We start from the raw sequence: 19,100 nt of genomic DNA, 5'->3' as shown, positions 1-19,100 counted from the left end.
GCCAGTTTTGGTCGACGGGTTGGGAGGGGAAGGGACCCAGTTTTTAGGCCTTTAGGATATTTTTCAGGAATCTTGCTCCCCGAAGGAGAGCCGGTGTCAGGAACACTCAATGTATGGGGAGTTGCATTTTTTTCCCCCCAAGCCCATGGTTTATAGACTCTTTGGAGTGTGAGGGGGCAGGTAGGAGAAACTGGTGGTGGTAGTAGGGAGGACGAATTTCTTTCGAATCAGCAATTAGTGCAGAGAATAAAATTTGGACCACTTAGGCGCTGGAGAATAAAGCCTGTCTTTGAGAGCTGTGCCCCATTAGGAGAGCAGCTGTCAACGAAAGTGCTGCTTTTGGTGCTTGGCTCTGAGTCTGCATATACTGTCAATGAACTGTAGCTGAAGGCCGCTGCCAAGAGGAACAGGACTGTGGAACAGAGAGAGAATGGTGTGCTTAAGTTCCTCCTATTTATAATATAAATACTCATCTACTCTCAGAAAGGATTTACAATGGCTGTATGCTTAGATAAGGTTCCGTGTGTGCTTTCTAAAGCAACAATTGGCACAAATACAAGGTCTCACTCATTTTATTCGAAAAATCTGTTTTTGAGACTAAGCCCAGCATCAAGTCTCAATTTCTTAAGCAAGATCAGCTTATGTCAGACACTGCTTGTTTGCTCAGGTGTCTAGCGATTCAGTTTTACAGTCTTTACTGTAAGTGCTGGAGACCATCGTGAAGTTGCTTTGTCTGAAATTTTGCCCTTTCTGCTAGCTTTTCATTTTAACAAGTGTGTATATTCATATTCTGCTATGAGTCAGGCACTGTTCTGGGCTCTGAGGGCACAGCAGTGAATAAAACAGCAATTCCTGCGTTCAGGCCTGACATTTTTGTTGGGGGAAACTGACAATAAACAAATAAATATCAGGAGTTCCTGTCACGGTGCAGCAGAAACATATCTGACTAGGAACCATGAAGTTGTAGGTTCGATCCCTGGCCTCGCTCAGTGGGTTAAGGATCCAGCATTGCCGTGAGCTGTGGTGTAGGTGGCAGACACGGCTCGGATCTGGCGTTGCTGTGGCTCTGGCATAGGCTGACAGCTATAGCTCTGATTCGACCCCTAGCCTGGGAATCTCCATATGCCATGGGTAGAGGCCTATAAAAGACAAAAACAAAAATGAAAAACAAAAAAACAACAACAAAAAACCAAATAAATATCAAATATGTCAGGAGTGGGAGTTCCCGTTGTGGCTCAGCAGGTTAAGAACCCCGACATATTGTCCATGAGGATGCAGGTTCAATCCCTGGCCTTGCTCAGCAGGTTAAGGATCCAGTGTTGCCGCAAGCTACAGTCTAGGTTGAAGATGCAGCTCAGATCCAGCATTGCCGTGGCTGTGGTGTAGGCTGGCAGCTGCAGCTCTGCTTCACCCCTTGGCCTGGGAACTTCCATGTGCTGCACCTGCAGCCCTAAATGGCCAAAACCAAAAACACCCCGAGATATGTCAGGAGGTAGAGTTCTCTTGTGGCACAGCAGGTTAAGGATCTGACATTGTCACTGTAGCAGCTTGGGTTACGGCTGTGGCGCAGGTTCGATCCCTCACCTGGAAACTCCCACATGCCACCGGTGGGGGCGCACAAGGAAACAAATATGTCAGGTGGTGATGGTGACGAAGGAAAAAGTTGGACTTAGAAGATGGGGTGGAGGGGAGTAGGGAGATTGCTGTTTTTACAGAAAATGGTCAGGAAAGGGCTTTCTCATAAGGTGCGGTTTTGAGCAGAGGCAACAGGCTAGCATTCATTCACTCATTCCTTCATTCACTCGTTCTTACAGTTTTTTCTTTTACTGTTTATCGAATGCTTCGTATGTTCCAAGCACTGTTTTAGGCCCAGTGGATAGAGAGGCGAACACAATGAGCCTCCCTCTTATGTTCTAGTGGTTGAGGAGAGATAGACAATTTATAAAAGTGAGTGAACAAGGTAATTTCAGCTGGTGATCAGTGCAGTGGAGAAGGTGGGCAGGAAACCACGATAGAGAGTGACCAAGCAGAGGACAGGGACTGGGGCGGATCAGTCAGGGCCTAACAGGGACACTGGTGGTTCAAGAGATTTGTTTTTTTCCTTTTAATTTTTTTTTTTTTTTTTTGCTTTTTTAGGGCTGCACCCTCAGCATGTGGAGGTTCCCAGGCTAGGGGTCTAATTAGAGTTACAGCGGACAGCCTACACCACAGCCACAGCAAAGCCAGATCCAAGTCTCATCTGTGAGCTACCCCACAGCTTACGGCAACACAGGATCCTTAACCCACTGAACCAGGCCAGGGATCAAACCCAAAACCTCATGGTTCCTAGTTGGATTCATTTCCACTGTACCACGACAGGGACTCCCAAGAGTTTTTAATGAAGAACTGGTTAATTGGGGCAGGACTGAGGGAGTCAGCCAGGAACATTGGATGCTCCTGGCAGGAAGGAGTGTTGCTGGAACCCCTGGGAGAGGGGCCTCCTGGTGGAAGCTCCAGGCCTGAAGGGGCAGAACTGAGCGGCTGAAGCAGGGAGTAGCAGGGGAGAGATACCCCAGCCTGCCCCAGCTTTCTGATCTCATCGGCAGAACCCAGCTGGCATCAGGAAGGCAGAGGAGCCCAAGCAGTGCAGTCCGCAGGTGGGCTGAGTCCTCCAGGGCCCAGAGAGGGATGAGGAGGGCAGGGTGGATTTGGGATCAGTGCAGGGAAAGAAGATGGCCAGAGAGGGTTAGCACGGGGCCACTTTAGACTGAGTGGCCCCTGGAGGCCGCGCGGCACAGCCTGGACTTGGCTGACAGGGAGAAGCGCCTCGTGTGGATGTTGTGTGGCTGGCGTTCAGGCACTGTGAATTGCAGAGACAGAGGTTCCAGGGATGGACCGCACCTGTTGAGGGCACAGTGAGGTGGTGGCCAAGGCTGGATGCAGCCAGGGGACGGTTCCATGGGAGTCTGGGAGGCCAGGGCAGGGATTCGGATGCTGTTCTACTTGCAAAACTAGGTGGGGAGTGTCTTTGGGGGAAGGAGGTAAGGAGGCCCCTTAGGAGGCCCTTGGCTTTGGTTGTTGGGGAAGCCATGGAGGTGTTTGGACTTGGGGGGTGATGTTGGAGACAAAGCAGAGCATGTCCTCATTTGGGGGTCAGGAGCCTCAGAATGTGGGCAGGGGAAGCTCTGTGCCTTGGTTGCCCATCCACAGGGTCCTGCAGACCATGGGTAAGCCTTCCAGTAGGAAAATAGTTTCTTTTTTTTTAAATTTTATTTTTGTCTTTTTAGGGCCGCACCTGCAGCATGTGGAGGGTCCCAGGCTAGGGGTTTCATCAGAGCTGTAGCCGCCAGCCTACACCGTAAACCACAGCAAGGCCAGATCCAAGCCGCATCTGCGACCTACACCATAGCTCACAGCAACTCCGGACCCTTAACCCACTGATCAAGGCCAGGGATCAAATCTGCATTCTCATGGATGCTAGTCAGAGTTGTTTCCGCCGAGCCACGATGGGAATTCCAGAAAGATAGTTTTTAAAACCATCTCTCTGGGTGGGAAGATGTGGCTTCTGAGATTTCACAGAAATAATAAGTAATAATTTATTATTAGTTTGACAGCCATTCTTCCTTAAGGCTGGCCCATCACCTTTGGGTATCATTAATGAAAATGTGATTTGCTTCAGCTCAGAGCAGGCAGACCTTTGACCGTGTTGCCGACGCAAATCCCTGTGCTGGTGGTCTGGCCATGCCACCTTTCTAACTGGTCTGTTGGAGGGCCACCTGGCCGAGTGATGGTGTCTTAACCTGTGAGGCCCACTCTAACAAAATACTGCAGATCGGGTGGCTTATAAACAGCAGAATCTTATCTCCCACAGTTCTGGAGACCAGCACAGCTGGGGAAGGGCCCCCATCTCCTGTGTCCTCTCTATGTCCTCACATGGTGGAAGGCCTGAGGGAGCTCTGTCCTAAGGGCACTAATCCCATCAGGAAGGCTCCACCCGCATGACCTTATGACCTCCCGCAGCTAACGTCATCACAGGGTTGGGGGTGGGGTTAGGACATCAAAATATGCATCTGGGAAGAACACAGACATCCAGGTGGTAGCAGATGGTGTGAAGACAAAAGACTTGTCAGTTTCTTTGCATATGTTCATATTATTCTCCAACCTTATTCTTCAATGGAAGGATCGAAATTGACCTGTGTGACCCGTTCATGCAGGAATTTATATTGGAAGCCTGATGTCTGATTCCAACAGTTGGGTCTGAAGCGTACAATTTGTTTCTGTTGGCTGGATCATCATCAATATTGTAAATAATTGATAATTAACATGTTCATTAAATGTTTGCCTAAAAAAATGACAAAAACTCTATGCCACTGATTTCAAGTAATCTCATTAGAGGATTCACACCATTACAAATGAATGAACACTTTTGTTAAGGTTATTTTTTTGTCGTATAAATATTGGCTGAGCATATTCCGCTACTGTCCTCTCTTTGCAAACCTTTTTCTTTTTCCTGAGAAGGCAAAGCAGGGCTTTGAATCAGTAATTACATGTGCTTTGGGTTGTTGGCACTGGTTCGTTGTTTCCCTGGAATAAGACTTTATTCAGTTGCGACCAAGCTAACTACAAATTTAGATTTCTCAAGTAATGTTCTGTTAGTTTCCAGGCAGTAGCTATAGTTCCATAGAGTAATGGCAGCAAACACCATTTTTCTGTTGTCTGAAACATGAATGTGTATTTGATTGACAGAGCTTTGCCTGAAGGCTAATTTGGGAAGTGCCTTATCATAGAAAAATGTGCTCCTCTAGTGAAGAAACTCACCTTTCTTTGTTGTTGTTGTTGTTTTTAGGGCCACAGCCGCCATGTGGAGGTTCCCAGGCTAGCAGTCAAATCGGAGCTGCAGTGGCCGGCCTGCGCCACAGCCACAGCCATGTGGGCTCTGAGCCGAGTCTGTGACCTACACCACAGCTCACGGCAACGCCAGATCCTTAACTCACTGAGCAAGAACAGGGATCACACCCACGTCCTCATGGATCCTAGTTGGGTTCGTTACTGCTGAGCCGTGACGGGAACTCTGCAACTCACCTTTCTTAAAACAAATGCCCACTGAAGATTTGTGATACTGCCAGGAATTTCTTTTAATAACATAAGGTATTAAAGGCACGGGTGGAGTTTGAGTGGTGTCCTTAAATTCTTTGTATCAGTAAAGACCCCTGAGCAGTTCCAGAAACTCCCATGCCCAGGCCACTCCAGACCCGTTCTGGTCTCAGGGGCTGGGGGACTGCCTGGAAAGAATGGGTTGCTGATTCTGACCAGGAGCCAAGATTGGGGACCGTGGTCTAGCCAGCAGGGATCTGGCCCGGCCAGAGTCTTTGTCGTATTGCTGAATGAGCCACCTGCGGCTCAGCCAGATCTGTGCCTTGATTTCCTCCAGGCTGAAAGGAGAGGCAGGCCCTTGTTCTGGTGCCTCCTTTCCCAGCGTGGTTGACCTTGTGGCTGGAAACAGGATGATAGGCATCAACTGGACAGCCCAACCTCTGGGCGGGTGACTCGGGGGGTAAGAGCATTGACTTCACCTCCGTGCCCTCTTACACCTCTTCTCACTGCTGCTCGCTCCCCCCAAAATGCCGGGCCCTGGCCTTGTCTTCCCAAAGCTCGTATTTCGGTAGAGAAGATATCACTCAATAGTAATTTGATGATTGAAAAGTTTTGAAGGTCCAGGGTGGCCCAGCTGATAGGCATAGTTTCCGCTTGTAAGGTGGTAAACGCTTGGCTGTGTATCCGCCTGTTCCCATCACGTCCCTCTGTGGCAGCACGTTGTAAAAGGTGACATTCCAGCAGGACAGTAACAGTTGGGTTCTGTGACAGTGTAAACTCCCAGCCATCCTGGGCCACTTTCACTTTTTATCTGTGTCTCAGGCACGTGGGTTCTCAAACTTCAATGAGGCATAAAACCCCCTTAAACCTCCATAAGTGTGCAGCGATGTTAAACCAATCTGGTATGGTTGGATTTATTTGGGAACGTTTAGAATGTTGGAAGTTTAAAAAAAGAAAAGCCTGGCGTTTCCGTTGTGGTTGTAATGAATCCGACTGGTATCCATGAGGACACAGGTTCCATCCCTGGCCTTGCTCACTGGGTTAAGGATCCGGTGTTACCGTGAGCTGTGGTGGAGGTCGCAGACGCAGCTCGGATGCCCAGTTGCTGTGGCTGTGGGGTAGGCCGGCAGCTGCAGCTCCAATTTGAACCCTAGCCTGGGAATTTCCCCATGCCACAGGTGTGGCCCTAAAAAGATATTAAAAAAAAAAGAAAGAAAAAGCCACAGTGTACTGTATGTGCAAAGCTTACTTTAGAAGTTATCCACTATTTCCCAACTTTTAGAATTTCTGACTCTTAAATAATATATGTGTGTGTGTATATACATAGTTATACACACACATATATAATTATGTAAATGTGTATATACACATATATTTACATATATAATTTAAGAATCAGAAGTCCATATATGTATGTATTACAATTATTATTTTTAGAGTCTGTGAGTTTCTTTTGATCCCTCCTCACCCTCCCAAGCAAGGGTTTGGTTCTCTCTTCTGCTCAACCTGCAGGCACCATCCACTGTTCGAGGCATTTTTTTTTTTCTTCAGGAGCAGTACTCTCAATGTTCTTACTAACAACCATAGACTCCTCAAGCCCCAAGATATACAAGGGAACCAAAAAAGAAAAAGAAAAAAAAGGGCTTTATGATAGAACAGAATAGCTAAAACAGAGGCTGTTTGATTCCAGTGTTTATATTTCAGGCTGTGGTCTCGCTTTCCTTTCTGAAAATGCCATCAGGTGAGACAGTCCACTCTTTTGCCCACACGCCACTGCGAGGCCTGTTTGCCCAGTTCTGTGAACACCTCCTTGCTGTGACAGTGATAACAGTTGTGCCCACGGCTGTGCATATGTTGGGGGGTGGGGGGAACAGGCTCCCGAGTGTACGTTTTCTGTGGACAATCCTTAGGACTCATTTCGAGGGCTGAGGGAATGCCAGGCATTTGAAATACAGCTCAGCTGTGGTGGCACATATTTTCCTTTGTAAATACTAATTGTTGAAACACAGGGATGCTGACAGTTCATGAGACAGCAAAGGGCTCTGCTGAGTCCTCTGGGCACTGATGGTCTGTGGCAGTAGGAAGTCCTTGGACAGAACAGAAACATTTTCAAAATGTGACATCAGGAAAATATTAATGACCTTAACTCATATGTTGACATGGAAGGAAATGTTATGTAGATTTCAATCACTGTAGAAATCTTTTACTATATTTGTTTTAGTTGGTTATATATAAATATTTTTACATATATATATATATATATTTTTTTTTTTTCCTTTTTTGGCCATACTGGTGGTGTGTGGAAGTTTCAGGGCCAGAGATGGAATCCAAGCCGCAGCTGTGACCCACACCACAGCTGCAGCAATGCTGGATCCTTAACCCACTGTGCCACAGTGGGAACTCCTATTTATATTTTTAACCTCGAAAGATTTCATTGGATCTGAAGTTCCCTGGTGGCTCAGCAGGTTAAGGATCCAGTGTTGTCACTTCTGTGGAGTGGGTTTGATCCCTGGCCCAAGAATGTCCACATGCCCCAAGCCTCTGATGGCTCCGCTGAAGGGAGTGAGTGTCTGCTCCTAGACTGGCTCCCATGGTCGTGGGCAGGATTACATTTCTAGTGGGTTGTTGGACTGACAGCCCCGGGTCCACAGTGGCTGTTGGCTGGAGCCCTCCCTCATTTCCTGCCACACAGGCCTCTCCGTAAGGCCGCTCCCAACATGGCCGCTGGCTTCCATCAGAGCAAGGAAGGGTGTGCAAGATGGAACGGAATTCACAGTCTTATAGTAGCCGGATCTCAGAGTGATAGTCTACCATTTTCACTGGATGCTCCTCCTTAGAAGTTCCCGTTGTGGCTCAGCAGGTTAGCAATCCAACTAGTATCCATGAAGATGCTGGTTTGATCCCTGGCCTTGCTCAGTGGGTTAAGGATCCAGTGTTGCCGTGAGCTGTAGTGTAGGTCACAGACGTGGCTCAGATCCCATGTTGCTGTGGCTGTGGCATAGGTCGGCAGCTGCAGCTCCGATTTCACCCCTAGCCTGGGAACCTCCATATGCCACCAGTGCGGCCTTGAAAAGCAAAAAAAAAAAAAAAGTGAGTCAGTCAGTGCAGCTCACACTCAGGGGGTAGGGGGCTTCTGCCAAGGTGCCTGCCTCCCAAAGTCACTATTATGACATTTTTTTTCTTTGTACGTTTTTTTGACTTACAGCAGTCAATGTTCAGAAATGTTTATTAAGGGATTTTTCTTTCCTTAGCTTCAACTCTATAAAAGAATACAGTTTTAGACTCCCCTACTTAACATAAAAGACCTCATTGATAGGTTTGTAGCAAAAGCTGTCAGCCACTACATTTCCAAAAGCCTAGGAAACTAAACCTTTTTTTCTGTTGGGAAGGTTCAGTACTTTTCCTTTCATTACTAATTTCAGCAGGTGCAATATGAAGTTCCCATGTGTAATCATAATTAACACCATAGAAAGAGGTATTTGAGGTTGGTCTAAATTCAGAATTAAAAGACAAAAATGTTATTTAATTCAGAGAGGTAATTTTGGATTTTTTTAAGTTTTTAAAATTTTTGTTTCGTCTTTTGTCTATTTAGGGCCACACCCAAGGCATATGGAGGTTTCTAGGCTAGGGGGTGAATCGGAACTGTAGTTACTGGCCTAGGCCACAGCCACAGCTACTCGGGATCCAAGCATCTTCTGTGACGTACACCACAGCTCACGGCAACACTGGATCCCCAACCCACTGAGCAAGGCCAGGGATCAAACCCACATCCTCATGGATACTAGTTGGGTTCATTAACCACTGAACCACGACAGGAACTCCTGGATTTTTTTTTTTTTTTCCCACTCAACATGACAATAGCATGTTTTACTTTATCACTTTACTTTTGCTTTTTAGGGCCACACTCCCAAGGCATGTGAAAGTTCCCAGGCAAGGAGCTGAATTGGAGCTGCAGCTGCAGGCCTACACCATAGCCACCAGCACCACACGATCCGAGCCGCGACTACACCACAGCTCATGGCAACGCTGGATCCTTAACCCACTGAGCAAGGCCAGGGATCAAACCAGCATCCCCATGGATCTTAGTCGGGTTCACTAACCACTAAGCGACAAAGGGAACTCCTACTTTATCAGCTATTTTTTTTTGGTTAAATTTTCTGCTTTGCTCTACATATAGTAGGTTCCATTCATTACTGTGAAGTGCTTTATGTGTAATATATATCGTTTCATCTTTCTGCAAGAACTCTATGAAAGAGGTACTGTTATTATTCCCATGCTATAGATGTGGAAGCGGAGGCCAGGGGAGGCCAGGTGACCAGTTCCAGGTCACATAGCCAGTGAGTACTTGTGATTCAAACCTTGTTTTAACCAACCCCAAAGCCTGTGCCGCAATCATCTTACAGTATGCAGTGATGCACACAAAATTTTCACGTCTTATTTAAACCCTAGGTTTTCTCTATGAAGGAAGTTCTTTTATCCACAGGAAACTGAGGTTCAGATGAGTTACACATCTATTGTTTTGTCAGCCGTTCATCTTTAACAGGTTTATTTGAGTGCTTTTGGCTATCGGCGGCAGTGCTAATAATACATTTCTATTCTTTTTTTAGGGCTGTACCTGCGGCATATGGAAGTTTCCAGGCTAGGGATTGAATCAGAGCTGCAGCTGCTGGCCTATACTACAACCAGAGCAATGCCAGATTGAGGCTGCTTCTATGAGCTACACTACAGCTTGAGGCAGTGCCAGATCTTTAACCCGCTGCATGAGGCCAGGGATGGAACTCAAATCCTTATGGATTCTAGTTGGATTCCTAACCTGCTGAGCCACAGTGGGAACTCCAAGCCCTGATGCTATTCTTGTGTTCAGACAGAAGGTGGTGCCTGGGCACTGGAGCCAGACAGACCTGGATTTGAGTCCTAGCTCTGTCTCTTCACTCATTCATTCATTCATTCAACAGATACTTCTGAGAGCCTGCTGTGTTCTGAGCAGTGTGATTGATGGTTGCAATGCTGGCCGTGGGACATCGGGTTGGGCAGTCGACCTTCCCAGGCACTGTTTCCCCATTTGCAGAAGGATAGTAACTCCTACCCCACAGTCACCATGAGGTCGGGAAGGGGGGGGGGGCAGCCTTTGGTGAATGACAGATACCATCCTCCCATCATGGAGCTTCCCAGCCAGCAGGGAAGTCACACAATTTTTTGGTGTGTGTGTTACATAAATATGACCAGAGAGCTTAATAGACCCATAATAAACCACAAGTATGGGGGCAAGATATTCACCCAGACCTCAGCTGCTGCCTCTGCGAAGTGAGCAGGCTGAGCTGGGTCACCTCGGGGAGGTCACTTGCGGCTCTTCCATCAGTGGAGCACAGTGCGTTTGCCCCTTGTTCCCCCACCCCGCCATGTGTTCAGTCAGACTTTTCCAAGCAGGAGTTGGCTCAGGAAGAGAATATTCCCTAGTGTGATTCCAGGACTTCCATCCAGCATCCCAGCCTCCCATCTGCGGGGTAGACAGACTCGACCTCTGCCCATCCTAGGTTTTCAGCTGTGACTGTGACTCAAGATTGTCAGCACAAAGAAATATAAAGGGAGAGCTCACTCAGGTGAAACAAACACTTCATTTCAGAGATAAGGGAAATTTTCTCCCATCTGCGGAGTAGACAGACTCGACCCCTGCTCATCCTAGGTCTTCAGCTTGACTGTGACTCAAGATTATCAGCACAAAGAAATATAAAGGGAGAGCTCACTCAGGTGAAACAAACACTTCATTTCAGAGATAAGGGAAATTTTCTGAGCTATCAGGTTATTTTCAGCTATTTTGTGGCTTTAACAAAAAGATGGCTCACAGGAGAAAAACAGATCGTCATTAACATGGGCGGGCATGGCAGGCAGGGAACCCCCAGCGCCAGTGGAGGCTTGGGACTCGGCTTATGTAGCTTCTTCAACAAAGAATAAATTGGAGGAAGGGAGAAAAGCCTCAGGTTCCACACCGCTGCACACTGGGGGAGTAAACGTGGGAGGAAGCTAATGGGATGCGTTAGCATATTCCTCTGTAAGAGTCTGGAGTCACCTGCTTTAAAGGGGGCATTTACCTCCTACCTTTAGGCAGAAAAGAGGTGGGGGTGGGGAGAAAAAGCTTTCCTACATGTGCTGCTTGGTGACTACCTTCAGCTCCAAATAACTTTTATGTCAGAAGAGGCATATTTGGGGGTGACATTACTGGTTTCTTTCTCACCCCAACTCCTGCCTTATCCGGTGCTGGTCAGTGGGAGGCTCTGATCAATGGGAGGTCTGTCTGCCTGTTGGTGAGAGAGAAGAGGTAAATTTCAGTCAGTTTCGCTTGTGTCCTATAATTGGTCTTGGAAATTTCATTGATTAGAGAGGAACCCATGTCAGGGAGGGTCTAACTGACCCCAGAGCCGATTCTGTCCAGGTGCCGTTTGAGGGTCCGCCAAAGATGGAGCCTCACAAAGCCAGAACACTTGAGTGAACCTTTTTTTTTTTTTTTTTAAAGTTTGTCCATTATTGGGGACTTTTCCAAATCTCTTGATAGCAATTTTTTTAAATTGATTTTTATTTCTCTATGTCCCAGTGTGTTCATCTGGTTCATGCCTGTCACCCTGGGATGGTTAACTAGTAGTACCCTCCCTCACTCTGAAGTTTGGGTGATAAATGATATATGTAGTTAGTAATTATACAATTCATTATAAGCAGTCTGTTATTTAGCACTTGCCATTTGCCAAATACTTAATGTACCTCATTTCATCCTTCTTACAACCTTCTAAGGGAAATACTCTATTGGCCCATTTTATAGACAAAGATGTCTTTCTTAGCAAAGCTAATCACATAGAAGCCAGTGGCAATTGGGCATCCGATTCTGGGCACAGCAACAGAATCGCAGCAGGAAGGCCCTCGGGCCCAAGCCTTCCATTTCCCCAAGGAGGAATCGAGGCTCAGCGCTGTGATGACATTTTCTCAGGGGTGCTCAGTAGATATTGGCCGGACTAGAACTCAATGGTCTCCTTTCTCAAAACCCTCCCACTGGTTACACTGCCCATCTGATTTCCTCTGAAATGGTGTCCTCCCCTGTCCCACCTCCCACTCCACCCAAAGAACCCAGAGCCCGCGCAGAACGACTTCAGCTAAATCAGGCAGAACTGTCCCCGGCGCCACCGTTAGGGGGCCGCCGAAGAGCAGAGTATCTATGGCCCTTCCTCCTGGAGGGGCGGAGGGAGCGGTGCCCTGAGAGCTAGTCCGGGGCTTCGCCAACACCTGCGCCCGCCACCAGGGGGAGCTCGCCTCCCGTATGTTCTGCAATGGAGACCGGCGGTTGCGTTTTCAGAAGGGAGCAGTCGTTCCGGGCAGAGGAGGCTGTTATAACGATAAACACTCCATTCCCTCAACAGAAAGCCCAGGTGAGTGAGAGCCACCTCCCTGAGCAGACCCTCCCTGGTGCTGGGTGATGGGACCTCCTTGGATTAAAACAGGCAGCAGGATTGCTGTGCTGGCTTTCAGGAGTGACCCGCCTCCACCTGTGCCTGGTACACGTTTGTGACATTCTGTGTCCTGCACTCATATTTGTTGTAACTTACTCAGCCTGTGACTCAAGATTATCAGCACAAAGAAATATAAAGGGAGAGCCCACTCAGGTGAAACAAACACTTCATTTCAGAGATAAGGGAAATTTTCTGAGCTATCAGGTTCTTTTCAGCTGTTAAGTCACAGAGATGACTTTTAAAAGGCAAAGCTTGGGCTGGTGCATAGGTTGCCAGACCCATGTGATGAACCTCTGTCATTGGAAGATTCCAGAATTACCTGCTGGCCAGGCCATGTAGTGACAGTATTCTACAGGATTGTGGAGAATTCTGGTAGCCCTTAGCTCTGCTCACACAACTAGTTTTTCATCCTAAGCTGCCAATCTCAGGTCTGGGTCAGCCGTATGGAAACTCCTAAAAACAGACCACTCATCAGAAAGCTCACTGGGTCATAAGCAGTTCATGAACTGGCCTGGAGACCCTTGCATCGGGGTTACTTTATATCTATATCCCTCTAGAGTAGCCAAGTCAGTGTGAATTTAGATCCCACCTCTGCCAGCAACCACCAGTGTGACCTTGATCAAGTAACTTAACTTCTCTGTGCTTCAGTCTCTTTATAAAATGGGGTAATAGAAGTTCCTGCCTCGTGGGGTTGTGAAGGTGAAAAGAGAGCATATACATAAAGGGCTAAGAATAATACCAGGCTTGTAGTAAGTGCTTTGTACCATTAGCAATTATATTTAAATAATTGTTAAAATGCAAAGATTACAGCGTCTATATTGCTCACTGCTGTAATCCTGTACCTAAAATAGTGCCTGCCACATAGTAGGCACGTAATACGTATTTGTGCAGCAGTGGAAGTAAAACACTAACATAGCATATTGTGTGTCCGTGAACATGTATGAAAGTAACAGGCTTATGTGTTGCCAAGCATTTAAATTACTGTCGTGAGATGTATTAAACCAGAAAACTAGCATGGCTTGTTATCACTTATAATGCTTGGAAAATCATGTTTTAACATGAATGAGATTTGCTACCAATTTCTCTACGGTTATCTAGAACATAGAATCATTATTGATGATGATAAGAAATCCTAGGCTCCCCAGAACAATTTTTTAAAACATCCTGTAATTGAAAAGTGGATATCAGAGTTCCCATTGTGGCTCAGTGGGTTACAAACCCAACTAGTATCCATGAGGATGCAGGTTTGATCCCTGGCCTTGCTCAGTGGGTGAAAGGATCCGGCATTGCCATAAGCTGTGGTGTAGGTTGCAGAGGTGGCTTGGATCTGGCATTGCTGTGGCTGTGGTGTAGACCGGCAACTGCAGTTCCAATCCGACCCCTAGCCTGGGAGCTTCCATATGCCACAGGTGTGGCTGTAAAAAGAAAATTTAAAAAAAAATTTTTTTAAAGGAAAAAAAAAAAGAATGTCATGTTGGCTGGTGAGGTTTTCCCCTCCATCCGTTCCGAGCTCCCTTCTTTCCTCTGGCTTTCTCATCCCTTGCCTTCCCTCCCTTCCGTCTCATTGTTTTTAGAGTGTCTTTTGCAGGGCACACAGACCTTTTCAGAAATTTGTTGTCATCTGCTAAGTTTCCACCTACCAGCCAGCCTCTAGCACCCTTGATGGAAGGGAGCTGGTCATTCGTTGCCTTATCTTGTCCTAAGAGGGCAGAATCAACTTGTGATCTTCTCTCTGAGCGCTGCCCTGGTTTCCATTAGATCGTGCCAGGAAAGATGACCTTCCTTAATGAAGCGCATGCTGGCTTCTTAATACTCAGTGGCCTGCTGTGCTTTTAATTAAACGAACCAATCTTTCAAACCTCAGTTCTTATCCCCGAGCAGCATGTCACTCAGTGTCTGTCCCCAGGTCAGTCATTCCAGATGATTACATCATAGGGTGGCACCAGTAGGGGCTGAAGAGCAGATCAAGGGGCTTTAGCATTGTCTGATCTGGGCTCATCGTCCTTGGAGCCATTTCTTCATGCTTTTGGTTCCAGGATTACTCAGCCCTTCTCCAGTCTTCTAGCCAGAGAGTGCAGCCTACAAGCTGATGTTAGCAAGAAGTTAGCCATCATTGTGTTATGTGTACGCACTGCTGGCATAAGGGTCTTTAATGGCACAAGGGGAACTTTCTGAAGTTCACCCCCCATATTGACAATCATTTGCTGAGTACCAGCTGTGAGTTAGCACATTGGTCTAGATTGCTATGTGGTTTGAAGGGTAACCCATTACAAAATTTATATTTGGTCATAAAAATCAATAAAAGCATCTGTTAAACATTCCTCATCCTTTTCTCTCAACCTGTTTCTTAGAAATAACCTCTAAGTTTTACATGTACTCTTTCTTGGATATTCTGTATGTACCACGTGTATGTGTTTGTAAATATCATATTGCAGAGACTCTTTTACTATCTGCCTTCTTAAAGTATTGCAGACGTCCTCCAGTAGACTGCATTTGTTTTGATGACTGCCTGGTATTTCATTATAAGAGTGTAATGTAATTTAACCAGCAATTCCTGTTGATAGACATTTAGGTTGTTTCTGGATTGGTTTGATGTCATTGTGTTGTTTCCTATTATAAGCATTGTTGTAAGCAGCATCCTTATACAGGCCTCCCTGGACATCCATGGGGAACCAGTTCCAGACTGTTGCGAATACCAAAATTTGTAGATGCTCAAGTCTCTTACATTAAATTAGGTGATATTTGCGTGTAATCTACATATGTGAATAGCTGTAAATGTTGCGAATACCAAAATTTGTAGATGCTCAAGTCTCTTACATTAAATTAGGTGATATTTGCGTGTAATCTACATATGTGAATAGCTGTAAATGTAGTGTAAATGCTTTCTTTGTGATCTGTTTCCTTTTTGTTATAGTCAGTAATTTGTTTTTTTCTTTTTTCTCTTCCTTCCTTCCTTCCTTCCTCTCTTTCTCTCTTTCTCTCTTTCTTTCTCACTCATGGCATGTGAAAGTTCCCGAGAAGATCCTGGTGCAGGATCAAATCCACACCACAGCAGTGACAGCGCTGTAGTCTTAACTCACTGAGCCACCAGGGAACTCCTGTTTTAATTTTCAGATTCCATGTATAAGGGAAAACGTACAGAATTTGCCTTTCTCTGTCTGACTAATTTTACTGAGCATAATACCCTCCAAATCCATCCATATTGTGATGTTTTGTAGATGGCAGGGTTTCATCTTTTTTATGGCTGAGTAGTGTTCCCTTGTTTATTTATGCCACATCTTTCAAGAACATTCTTGGAACCATGTGGCTCCATTTGCACAGTCCCGACGCTGCCAGTGGAACCCCCATGTGGCTGGAAATGTTCCATGTCTGCACAGTGCAGTAGCCGCTGAGCATCTGAGATGTGGGTGTGACTGGGAGGCCTAATTTTTTATTTTATTTCATTTTAATTCATTTAAATCCTGACAAGCAATTGCACACATAAAATGTGGCTAGTGCTACTGAGGAACTGAATTTTTAAGCTTGTGTACATTTATTTTAATTAAATAGCCACATGTGAGTAGTAGCTGCAGACCTGGGCAGCCCCAACTCTTCAGTTTTCTTCTGAAAGGACAGGACATGGGCATAGAAAGGACCAAGTGGCAGGTCACTGTGCCCAGGGAGGTTGAAATTGGCCCCAAATCACAAAGCAAGCTCATAATTAAAACTGAAGCGAGGAGTTCCCGTCGTGGCTCAGATTAGGAACCACGAGGTTGCGGGTTCAATCCCTAGCCTCGATCAGTGGGTTATGGATCCGGCGTTGCTGTGAGCTGTGGTGTAGGTCGCAGATGCAGCTCAGATCCCCCATTGCTGTGGCTGTAGCATAGTCTGGTGGCTACAGCTCCGATTCGACCCCTAGGCTGGAAACCTCCATATGCTGCGGGTGCAGGCCTAGAAAAGACAAAAAAAAAACCAAAAAACAAACAAACCTGAAGCGAGAAGACAGGCTCATTGTCCTTGCCTTGAGCTTTTCCCACTGTGACTGACTCTCCCCACTTCCCGAGTCCCTTCTTTAAGTGACAACCCAGTTCCCAGTGCGTGCAGACAGACCTAACACCTCCAGCAAACATATTCTGGCCCCACTGAGTCTGGCTTGACCCCAGGGTGGGTGCAGAGGTGGAGTTTTCGGCTGCGCTGTCTCGCTCTGCAAGACAAAGTTTCTCTCTCCATAAGGGCAGGTGCCATGGACCTGGGAGGCCAAGCTCCACGGCTCTTTGTCCAGGTTCTGTGTCTGGCTTCTCCGCTGGTGGGATTAAAGCACCACTGGGGACCGTGTCTCAGGGATGCCCTTTCAGTTCAAAGGTATTTTCTAGTCCTTTTGCTTGAAAGATTGTGAACATCTGTGCTTCCAGAAAGACAGTGGGCTGTTTTTCCTCACCCCTGTGTCTAAAACTTCAGAAAATTCAGTCTGGTGAGTCAGGGCGTCGGAAAGGAGGATAAGGAATGGAGAGCCTTGGGGTTCCTGCTGTGGCGCAGTGGGATCAGTGGCATTTTGGGAGCACTGGGACACAAGTTCAATCCCCAGCCCAGCACAGTGGGTTAAGGATCCAGTGTTGTGGCAGCTGCCACTTAGGTCGCAGCTGTGGCTCAGATCTGACCCCTGGCCCAGGAACTCCATGTGCTGTGGGGCGATCAAAAACGAAAAGAAGAGGATAGGAAAGGAAGGAAGGGAGGGAGGCAGGAGAGAGGGAGAAAGAAAGAGAGAAAGAAAAAGAGAGAGAGAAAGAGAGAAAGAAGAGCCTTCCAGAAGGTCCTGGCTGGTGGCCTCCAGCATAGAAGGAGGCCTCTTAGTAATGATGCTTCCACGGCATTTCTCAGGATTCACCAGAATTCTTCCTGCCTCACCAGCCCAGGGGGATTCCTTGTCAGTCACTCAGGGCCGCTGCTGGTGTCCTCCTTAGCTGTCCCTTCCAGCCACTCATTCAAGTGAAGCAGAAGGGACCCACCCTGGAAGGAACTCTTTGCTTTTTCTGGCTGGTAGGAAGACCCTGCCTCCTATCTGAAGGCTACTGGTGGGCCTAGGGGTTTCCTGTTTGAACGTCATTGATGGACTTAGCGGTTTTCTGTCCAAAGGCCGTTGGTGGGCTTAGCGGTTAGGGTTGCTGGCCTACCTGGCTGCAGCCCAGCTCTGCTGCTCTGCCCACACAGCTGGGCCACTCACCACCTGCTCTGAGCCTCAGCTTGCCCACCTGGGAGATGGGGGGTCGTCATCACGCCCCCCTCCCAGGGCTCGGAGGAGAACATGCAAGTCCACAGCTGGAGCACGTCAGAGGGCCCAGCTCAGCAGGACACCCTCCATGAGGTGACTCTTCATCACAGGGGAGAGGTGACAGCTCTCTCTACTTTGAGGGCAGTGACCTCCAGGCTTGTCCACCTCCCCCCTCAGCAGGAGCTCTCCATGCAGGCAGGTTTGGGGAGCGCTGCCTGAGTGTGTTTGCTGATGGCTACACCAGTGGCCCCCGGAGATTTTTTTTTTTACGATTTATTTTTTTATTTATTTTGCTGGTGCATGGAGCAGCTTGATGTAGGATCTCAGTCCCCAGACCAGGGATTGAACCCATGACATGGCAGTGAAAATACCAAATCCTAACCATTAGACCACTGGGGAACTCCCGAGAGTCCCTTCCCTGGCTGTGACATATGTGTCACCATGTCAGCTCAGCTGATTGGTGGCCAGTGTATGTGACAGCAGGGTCCCAGGCCCTTGGGGGCAGCTGCTCCAGCCCCAGTGACCTAGTTGGAGCCATCAGGACGCCAGCTCACAGGCTTGTCCAGGCAGCATGTTGGTGTCAGGAGCAGTGCAGGTGCAGGCGTGTGTGAACCTGTTTGCCAGCTAAGAAGTCAGCTCCTCAGGTGGGAAGAGGGTAGCAGAGTCACCAATGTGCTAGAAAGGTCAAACTCAGCCGGATCTGAACACAAGATTTCTAGGATTCTATTCCTTCTGCAGGTGGCATTCCATTTTTGTTTTGTTTTGTTTTGCTTGTTTGTTTCATGGTCAGGAAAGTCTTGGAGTACTTTTCTTAGAGCTTAGAAACTGTGGCCTACAGCATAACTACACAGTGTTGTCTCTGCAACAGCTCTGGTTTGATCCCTGCCCCTGGAGCTTCTACATACCTCAGGTGCAGCCACAAAAAAAGAAAAGAAAAGAAAAAAAAAAAACCTGGGTAATTTTCCCTCTCCCCTCATGACCCTCTCTTTTCACCTCTGAACGCTCCCAGAGAAGGGAAATGGCTGTGGTGACTTTGCTTATTCGTCCACTCAACACCTATCACGTGCCGGTCCCCATAGCAAGGGGCTCGTGTGTGGGCTGAAGTGGGCCAAGTGTGCCAAGCACTGTTGGACGTGCTTGGAAAGGTGGGTGGATTTCGGAGTTCCCGTTGTGGCGCAGTGGTTAACGAATCTGACCAGGAACCATGAGGTTGCGGGTTGGATCCCTGCCCTTGCTCAGTGGGTTAAGGATCTGGCGTTGCTGTGAGCTGTGGTGTAGGTCGCAGA

The 19,100-nt window shown here is 47.4% G+C and overlaps 1 protein-coding gene across 1 annotated transcript in view; it reads left to right on the top strand.

The window, feature by feature from the left end:
• RCAN1 (regulator of calcineurin 1) overlaps nucleotides 1-19,100 on the top strand; it is a 99,572-nt gene that overhangs the window by 1,026 nt on the left and 79,446 nt on the right. The gene's annotated exons all lie outside the window — the stretch shown is intronic.

Source organism: Phacochoerus africanus, chromosome 1, assembly GCF_016906955.1.
Source record: "Phacochoerus africanus isolate WHEZ1 chromosome 1, ROS_Pafr_v1, whole genome shotgun sequence".
Classification (NCBI taxonomy): domain Eukaryota; kingdom Metazoa; phylum Chordata; class Mammalia; order Artiodactyla; family Suidae; genus Phacochoerus; species Phacochoerus africanus.
This window is presented reverse-complemented; position numbering and strand designations above follow the sequence as displayed.